Below are 8,350 nucleotides of genomic sequence, written 5' to 3'. Positions count from 1 at the left end.
CTTCATATCAAACCTCTGTTTGGCCTGAACAGATGTTTGGTCTTCTTCAACAGATCTTTACTTCAACAACACTTTTGGTCTTTGATCAGTGCTTGGCTCTTCTTCAACAATGGTTTCCAAGGCTTGAACTGATGTTAGCATGTCATCAACAGATGTTCTGATTAGTATTCAATATTCACTATCTTTGGGAGGAGTCTAGTTCTTTCTGATGTTTATTTCTTGAAAAATTAGTCGTGTTTTGGCTTTTAAATATCATATGTTCTTTTGTAGGTCTAACAATCTCCCTTAGAGCAGATGATGCCAAAACAGATGTTTATTAAATCAATCTTTTTTCCTTATCAACTTCTCTCTAATTAGGGCTTTGAATTGCTTTTCAAAATTTTCAGAGAGAGAGTCATCTGGATCCCTTTCAAGTGGAAGACTCATTAAGTCTTATAGATCTTCAATTTTCATGTTAGGGACACTTTTCATTGAAGCCTTTTTTTCATTTCTCCATTAGCTCTGACTATTGTCAATTCATGGCTTGTCTTGTTGGATGACCACATTAGAATTTTTAAGCTAGATGGATTTCTTGGGGCATATTTTATTGGATGAGGTGAGGGAAATTGTTTTCCCAAGACTTGCCGAATCAGTTCTTCTGGTTGGCATCTGGATGCCCATACATTAATTCATTTTTGATCCCTTCTTTTCTTATTTCATTTTCATATATCTTCAAATCTTCTGCAGACACCTCTCTTTGCCTTTTGAGGTAGCTTCTGATAGCTGAGGAGACATTCTTTGCAGTGGGAAGCTCTAAAGGGTCAACCAGAGAACTGATGGATATATTCAAGTCTTCATAATTTGGCCTTTTTGGGACTGAGGGGTCTTTAGCTCTCAAGGCTTCGAGTTTTCTAGTAACTCTCTTTAATTGTTGGCTCATCCCATCTGGCCATTGATTGCATTAAGCCAAACTTGGCAGCTACCATCTCCTCCTTCATTCTTCTGAGTTCAAGAGCCTTTTGGCCAACAAGCTTTTTGCCTACTCTCCAACTAGGAGGAGTGGGTTTGATATCTGGATTGACTTTTATCTTCTCAATACTTCTGATTTCATCTAGAAGGGCTTCTGTAGTCCATCTAGTGAATTGGGCTCTTGTGGTTGTGTAAGGATTATTTTTCATAATGAAATCCAAGTAATCTTCCCTTAGTGCTTTTCTGAGCCTAGGGTTGTTTACTGGTCCTTGTGAAGTCTTTTGACTGACATCTTTTGCAAAATCTTCTAATCTATTCACTTTTGTGAATTCTTCAAATAGAATTCGTTGTGCCTCCTTATCACTTTTTCCCTTGCTTCTTTCAGTAGCAATCCTTTCAGCCTGTTTGATATTTAGCTCCAAGTACTCTTTGACATTGGAAGGCTTTGGATACCTTTTAAGGGATTGAAAGGTAAGTTGGCTGCTGTCAGTTGTAGAGTAGAAAGATTGTATATCTTTTGATACATTTTCTAACTCTAATGGATCTAGTAAGGTGATAAATGGGTGTGATGATAATGGAAGTTTGGTTGATGGTGGTTTTGTTGGCGGAGATGTAATGGTTAGTGCAGTGGTGGTTGTGGAAGATGGTTGAGATATGATAGATAGTGTAGTGGTGGTAGTGGTTTTGATAGGTGATGCATTAGGAGTTTCTTCATCATCGTCTTAGACAATGAATTTAGCTCTCTAGGACTGGTTTGAAGTGTTGGTGTTTTTGATGGTGGTTGTGGAAACTTTGTGGATGGTTTTCTTTTGATGAGTAGTCCTTTGTGGGACTTTTGTGTTGGTGGTAGTGTGGATGTAACATATGTTGTTACTTTTGTGGTGCCAACAGATGTTTGGGCAGTAGAGATAGTGGTTTGGATAGCTGGTGGTGGTTTTAATGATGCAGTGCTTTTGGGAGGCTTTGTTGAAAATCCTAGATTATCTTGAATTTTCTTTCTTTGAATAATCTTTTGCCCTGTAATCTGCATGTTTGTTTCCCTTGTATCTATCCTCTTTTCTTTTTCAATGGTTTCTTATTTGTCCTTTTTGTTAGGAAAATTTTGTAAGTATTGAAGAAAAAGATGATTAATTTGATCATATGCTTAAGATAAAGTCAAGAAGATCAATAAAAAGGTAAATACAAGATAACAGGACAAGAGAATAAAGAAAGACAAATCTTCAACAAAGATCAGATGACGATCAGAAGAGACCATTCTGATAAGTCTGATGATAAATCTGGTATTTATCATCATCTGGTAAACTTTGATCATCAGAAATTCTAATGAGTTAAGAGATAAGGCTCTGCCACATTTGTAAAGTAGCAAGTTGACCTCTGTGGATTCAATGAATATGCCAAAAAGCTACTTTATGCGGACGCACCCCTTGAAAAGAATATTTTTTAGTGTTATTTTTCGCCGGAAATTTCGACCGCACCCCTTGGAAATTTTCACCCACACCCCTTGGAAATTTTCAACCGCCTCGCTTAGAAAAAAAATATTATGAATTTATAAAATTATTCTTTTGTCACTTATTCACTTAATTACTTAACTCAATCAAAGCCCAATCTAAAATATATTTTTATTAATCCAACCCAAAGAAATTTGAACTAAATAAAATAACCCAAACCTATCCACCAATTCCAATTCCAAATCCCGCCCCAAAAAATACTTCTAGCGACTTGACGCCACTTCACGATTGGTCGACTTTTTTGCCGAAAAAACCAAAATTCTGGCAATACCGACCCATATTACGCCAGAACTCCGATATAGAAATAAAACTAGTATGGTTTCTTTTTTATTTTTTTTTATTTTTTTTTGGTTTTACGTGATGATTAGGAGAAAATTTAAATGTTTAAGGGTTTGATCTTTTGATGTTTTTTGGTTGTTATGGACTTGTAGTTAAATGATTTTGTTGTTTTATTTATAGTTTTGTTTGTTTAAATGATAAGTTACAAGTAATCAACATTTAATAATAGGGCTTGGATCTTTGAAAATAAAATTGAAAATTATGGACTATGTTTGAACATGATTGTTTATCTTGTTTAAGTTTTTAGTGTTGTTTTATGAACTTATGGAGTGATTTCTACGTGATAGGAACCATGAGTAAGAATGTAATGAATTCATGGAGTGTTTAGTATCTCTAGATAAGGTTTTGGATAGATTTCAAAAAATAAAAACCTGTACGGTAAAATTTTAAGTACGTTTGTAATGATGTTTGACGTGTTTTTGATGATTATATAGATTTTAGTTTGATGTTCTTTTGTCTTACATGACCCGACCCGACTCGATCTGACCTGCTATGAACCGATTTTTTTATATAGCTAGGAGCCTAAAATCTTTAAAAATATTCCACATCCCAGCAAAAAAAATTCCTGAATCCGCCACTGACTGAAGATCGACTTCAGAGGTTACCACTGTAAACTCACGCTGTTTTCTTGCCTTGGTTTTTAGATTTGAAATTGGACGTTCCTTTCAATTCCATCTTGACTTTTGCAGCAACTAGCATCTCTCACAATTCCGCTATTATTCTTCCATAGACATTCCAAATATAATCCTTTACGAACTATTCATATTGAATTGGTAATGACATCAGGATGTAGTCAACTAAATGTAGTCAATTGTCATATCATGGGTTAGTGGAGAACCCAATTTTGCAATGTCAATATACCCTTACATACTATCAATGTGGGAGCTCACATCAGTTCCATATTTCATGCCACACGTCAGTTCTTCTAGAATTTCAAATCGCAAATGAGGTCATTTTCTACGAATAACAAGAGTATCGTTATTATTTATTTTATTATTATTTTAAAGGGTAAATTACATTTTTCGTCCTTTATGTTTGTAGTGTATTGCAGTGGATGACTTTTACCTTCAATAACTACAGTCACAGTCCTTTATTTGGAAAACGCATTACACCTTTCGTCCTTTAGCACTAACTCAGTTAAAATTTTCAGTTATGTCTATCCACTTAAGGGTATTCTGGTCATTTCAAATTATTATTTAAAATATATATTAATAAATAAACATAATCTTCTCCCCCAATAAATAAACATCAATCTCTCTGCCTCAGCTCTCTCTCTCTCCTCCATCTTTCTCTACCTCTCTCTTCTCCATCTCTCTTCTCCATCTCTCTCCTAAAGCCGGTCACCACAAAACCGAGTCGCCGGCATCGTTCTTGAACCCTAGATCTGATATGGCATATGAATTGATTGCAATCGGAACAACAAACTGCTTTAGGCAGATTGAATCGATTGCAAACTGCAGATCAATTTCATATGGATATAGAAATAAACTTTATTCTCATTGGTTTGATTCTGTCATCTACCTCATACTTTGCAATAATACAGTCCGACCCTGTCAGCATCAGCATCATCATCATCATCGCTTGTCATCATCGGTCAAAAATAGCTCCATCGTCGCCACCATGCCGTCGCCGGCTTTGTCGGAGGTTTGTCGGAAAGAACTCGGAGACGAAAACTTACCGGGGTTTCGTCGGAGGTTTGTCGGAAAGAAATAGCTCCACCGCCGCCACCATGCCGTCGCCGGCTTCGCTGGCCGGAGCCCGGCTGTCGATCAGTCGCGAGAGAGTGGAGGCAGGGGTTGTGAGTGTCTCGTCGGAGATTTCTTCGCTGATAAGTGAGGGGGAGAAAGATTTAGAGGGTGGTCGTGGTGTGGTGGTGCAGCCGGAGAACCAGCCATAACCGGCCGGTCATAGCCGCCGGAGTCCGGCTCTGGATGCCGGTCGAGAAACGAGAGGGAGAAGGCAGGGGGTTTTAGATGTTTGTGCACATAAGGGTTTCAATAGACAACAGGGGAGATAAATGAAGAGGAAAGGTTTTATAGATTTTTAATAAGTTTTTTAGTTTTGAAATGACCATTTTGCCCTTACACGGGGTGCACATGTGCTCAGTTAACTGAAAATTTTAATCAAGTTAGGGTCAAAGGACGTAGGGTGTAACAGGTTTTACAAAAAAAGGACCGTGACTGTAATTATTGAAGATAAAGGTCATCCATTGCAATCCAGTACAAACATAAAGGACGAAAACTGTAATTTACCCTATTTTAAATAAAAAGTAAACTTACTTCCTACAAATACATACTGCTTGAGGGTGTAGTCTCATGATAAATAAATGTATAGTTAGTGGATGGGTGAGTTAGCTACTCTATAAAAAAGTTCCAACTCTTGATGCGCCTTGAGTCATGACATGATCAAGATTAAGTGCAACAGATTGCGGTTTTAGAAGTTAGAAACTAAATTAGAAGTTGAAAACTAAATTTGACGGGCATTAATTGATCAAGGTAGAATTGTTCTTCGGAGACTTGTATTCTAAAGTGACCGTCAGATGTTTCCTTCTCCTAGTTGAAAACCTATACAAAACACTTCATTTCTTTGACTAGATATAATATTTTGAAAATAAAAAGAACATTAAATCAAAGTTACAAGTTGTAATGTTTAAAGATCTCGAGGCCAAAGGGCAAAATGTCCCCAACATTGATGTGTGGTCGAGAGGCCATTCACACATCTGTCATCTCACATATGAAAGACACTTTAGATAAACACTTGTAATTTATTTCAAGTCATATACCATCAAAATGCATAGTGAATATGTATAAGTTTATTCGTTTTTACATGCATGACACGCTTTAAACAAACACGTGTAATTTTCAAGACATGCCGTCAAAATGCATAGCTAAGATGTATTAAGTAAAAACAAGTACTAGGTATTGGTGGGGCCACAAGTTTTCTGGTGACGGAAAAAAAACATAGTTGCTCTCACACAAGATACTAAAGCAGATAACTTGGGATCTCAGAGAAACTGCAGGTTCAGCCAGGGATTAACTAGGGCCTTGAGGCGGCACCTCATGCACATCTAGGCCAAAATTGAGGTTTGTAGGAGGTGATGTGTAAAAACAACCAAAGGGATCAAAAAGTTTATAAATTGTTTACTTGATAAAACAGCTACTGAACTTGGTGACATAAAGCAATGCCTCGCATACAAAGCTGCTCTATATCCTATGGACAGAGGACTCTGAAAGTAAGACTACTGAACTTGGTGACAAACTGACAATGTAATATACTATGAAATTTACAAGCCTTTATCAACTTCAATATTGCAACATCTTAATATTTCACACAAAATAACGATTTTTCCCTATAAAACAGACCCGATGATAAAGAATATGTCAAGGAAAAGGAAGTTTAGTATCTTGGTCATATCAATACAAATTTCAGTAAGAAGATTCAAACCTCCTCACCATGTACGACACTGGCATGGCGTCTCTACATCTTCAGCCCATATTCTACTATTGGTGACTAGAACTCGTCTTTCTGATCCACAATTGCCATTTACATCTGTGCCAAAAGAAATATTAGTGGATTTAATTCATAACAGCAGGGTCGTAAAAAGGATATAAAAATCATTAACATTACTGTTTTAAAATTTAGTTCTTAAAATATAATACTATTCACTGCTAACATGGGAAATTTTGCTAAGAAATATTAGTAAGAAACCTACCTCCATCATATTAACCAGCTCAGTCCCGTAGACCAAGTTCAAGCTCAAGTTCATCATCTTCTTCAAACAGCTTTAATAGACGGGCATACCGTTCTTCGCGTTTCTTCTTTTGCCATAGCTTGAAAAGGAAAAATGATAAACCCGCAACTGATACCACTGCGATGCATAATATAAGTAGTGTAGATCCACTCATGCCACTTGAAGAAGAATGAGCATCAGTTTTTGCCTCTTTTTTAGACTTTGAATCATCTGATAAGCCTGAAAAATAAAAGTACAAGAAACTGTCAAATTTGAGTGCGCTAACAGGCAACAATAGGCCCAATAAGTAATGGCAAGAAATAAGTGAAACTCAATCGTAACTCGCTATCATGCACAAAAAAGGCCACTTTACAATCCGGTAACTTGACTCCATTAGACAAAAGAATGTTTGCACATACGTTGGGTCAGCAAAAAGATTAGTTTAATTCGGGTTTGTTTTAAAGTTTAACTTAATATCCGGGTTTGTTTTATAGTTTAGTATATGTGATCATTTGGTTAGTGAGTCAAACCAAGTCAGCAATCAGCACTAGTTGGGGACTTCAGATTTGAGCTGAGTTATGAGCAGAATACCATATGAAAATGGCTACAACATGCAAACTAAAAAGATATATCGACAAAGATCTTAATCAGTACATGATCTCATCTTCTACGCCAGAATATCACAAAATTACTTGCAGATGAAGAACTAAAAGATTATATAATAGTCTTCTCAATAGCTATTTTTCAGTAGATTCTTAAAAGTTTAAACCCTTGGTAAACACAAATCCAGGAAGATCACCATATGCAATTAGCTACAAACTGCAAAATGAAAAAATATATCGACAACGATCTTAATCAGTACATGAACTCATCGTCTCTGCCAGAATACCACAAGACTACTTGCAGATGAAGAACTGAAAGATTATATAACAGTCTTCTCCATACCTAACTATAAGTACGTTCTTAAAAACCTTGGTTAACACAAATACTGGCAGACCACCATACGAAATCGGCTACCTAAGCAAGCTTCAACTGGCTCCTCTTTCATTCTACTTTACTTTTACCTACTCTACACTAATGGAAACTCATAAGAACAACTTAGATCATGACCAATTCATAGCTTGTTCCTAACGCATACACACGAGAAGTAGAACTCAAAATTAACCCTAGGACACAAATCAGATCACAATTTAGAACAGCTGCATAGTTGCACATACCTCAAAGCAAATCGATAAATAAAAGCATCGAAAACATAACTAAAAGGTTCAAAACACATGAATATCATCCGATTAACAAACGTTTACATGAATTTAAGCATCAGACAACGATGATTTGTGCATAGATCAAAGTGATAAGAAGATGAATGGATTTGAGAAAGCAACCTGAGAGAAATTGTAGAGAAATTAAGGAGAGTAGTAATAAAAACCCTAACGATCTCCGATTTGAGATCTCAGTCATCTTCCTATCTCGCTTCTCCTTCCTCTCTCTCTTCTCGGTATGTTTCTCTCTCTAGCTTTTCCCCGTCGTCTCATACGTGTGAAAAGTGAAAACATCGATGCCATGCCCAAGATATTCATTTTTCAAAAACACCCATTTCTTTAACCTATGTCATGTTTAAACTAAACTAGGGATGGCAATTAGCCGGGTATTGGCTTATAAAATTATATCGTATATCTAACCCAATGCCCGTCAGATAATTACTCGTCAAATATAAGTATATCCATTAGTTTGTTAGAAAACATATGTTGGGATTTTCAAATCCATTTTTTTACTATTATAATTACTATATAATTTTATTTATTTATACAACAATTATTATAATTAA

The 8,350-nt window shown here is 36.2% G+C and overlaps 1 long non-coding RNA gene across 1 annotated transcript; it reads right to left on the bottom strand.

The window, feature by feature from the left end:
• Positions 1-6,042: 6,042 nt before the first annotated feature.
• LOC110865302 lies at positions 6,043-8,086 on the bottom strand. The gene is made up of 3 exons (XR_002550519.2): positions 7,908-8,086; positions 6,508-6,765; positions 6,043-6,344 (listed from the first exon to the last, which is right to left on the bottom strand). It is a non-coding gene; the product is annotated as an uncharacterized LOC110865302 (long non-coding RNA).
• Between the last annotated feature and the right edge of the window lie 264 nt (positions 8,087-8,350).

The sequence above is a fragment of the Helianthus annuus genome, chromosome 6 (assembly GCF_002127325.2).
Source record: "Helianthus annuus cultivar XRQ/B chromosome 6, HanXRQr2.0-SUNRISE, whole genome shotgun sequence".
Lineage (NCBI taxonomy): Eukaryota > Viridiplantae > Streptophyta > Magnoliopsida > Asterales > Asteraceae > Helianthus > Helianthus annuus.
The sequence above is the reverse complement of the archived record's forward strand: the minus strand, read 5'-3'. Positions and strand labels throughout refer to the sequence as shown.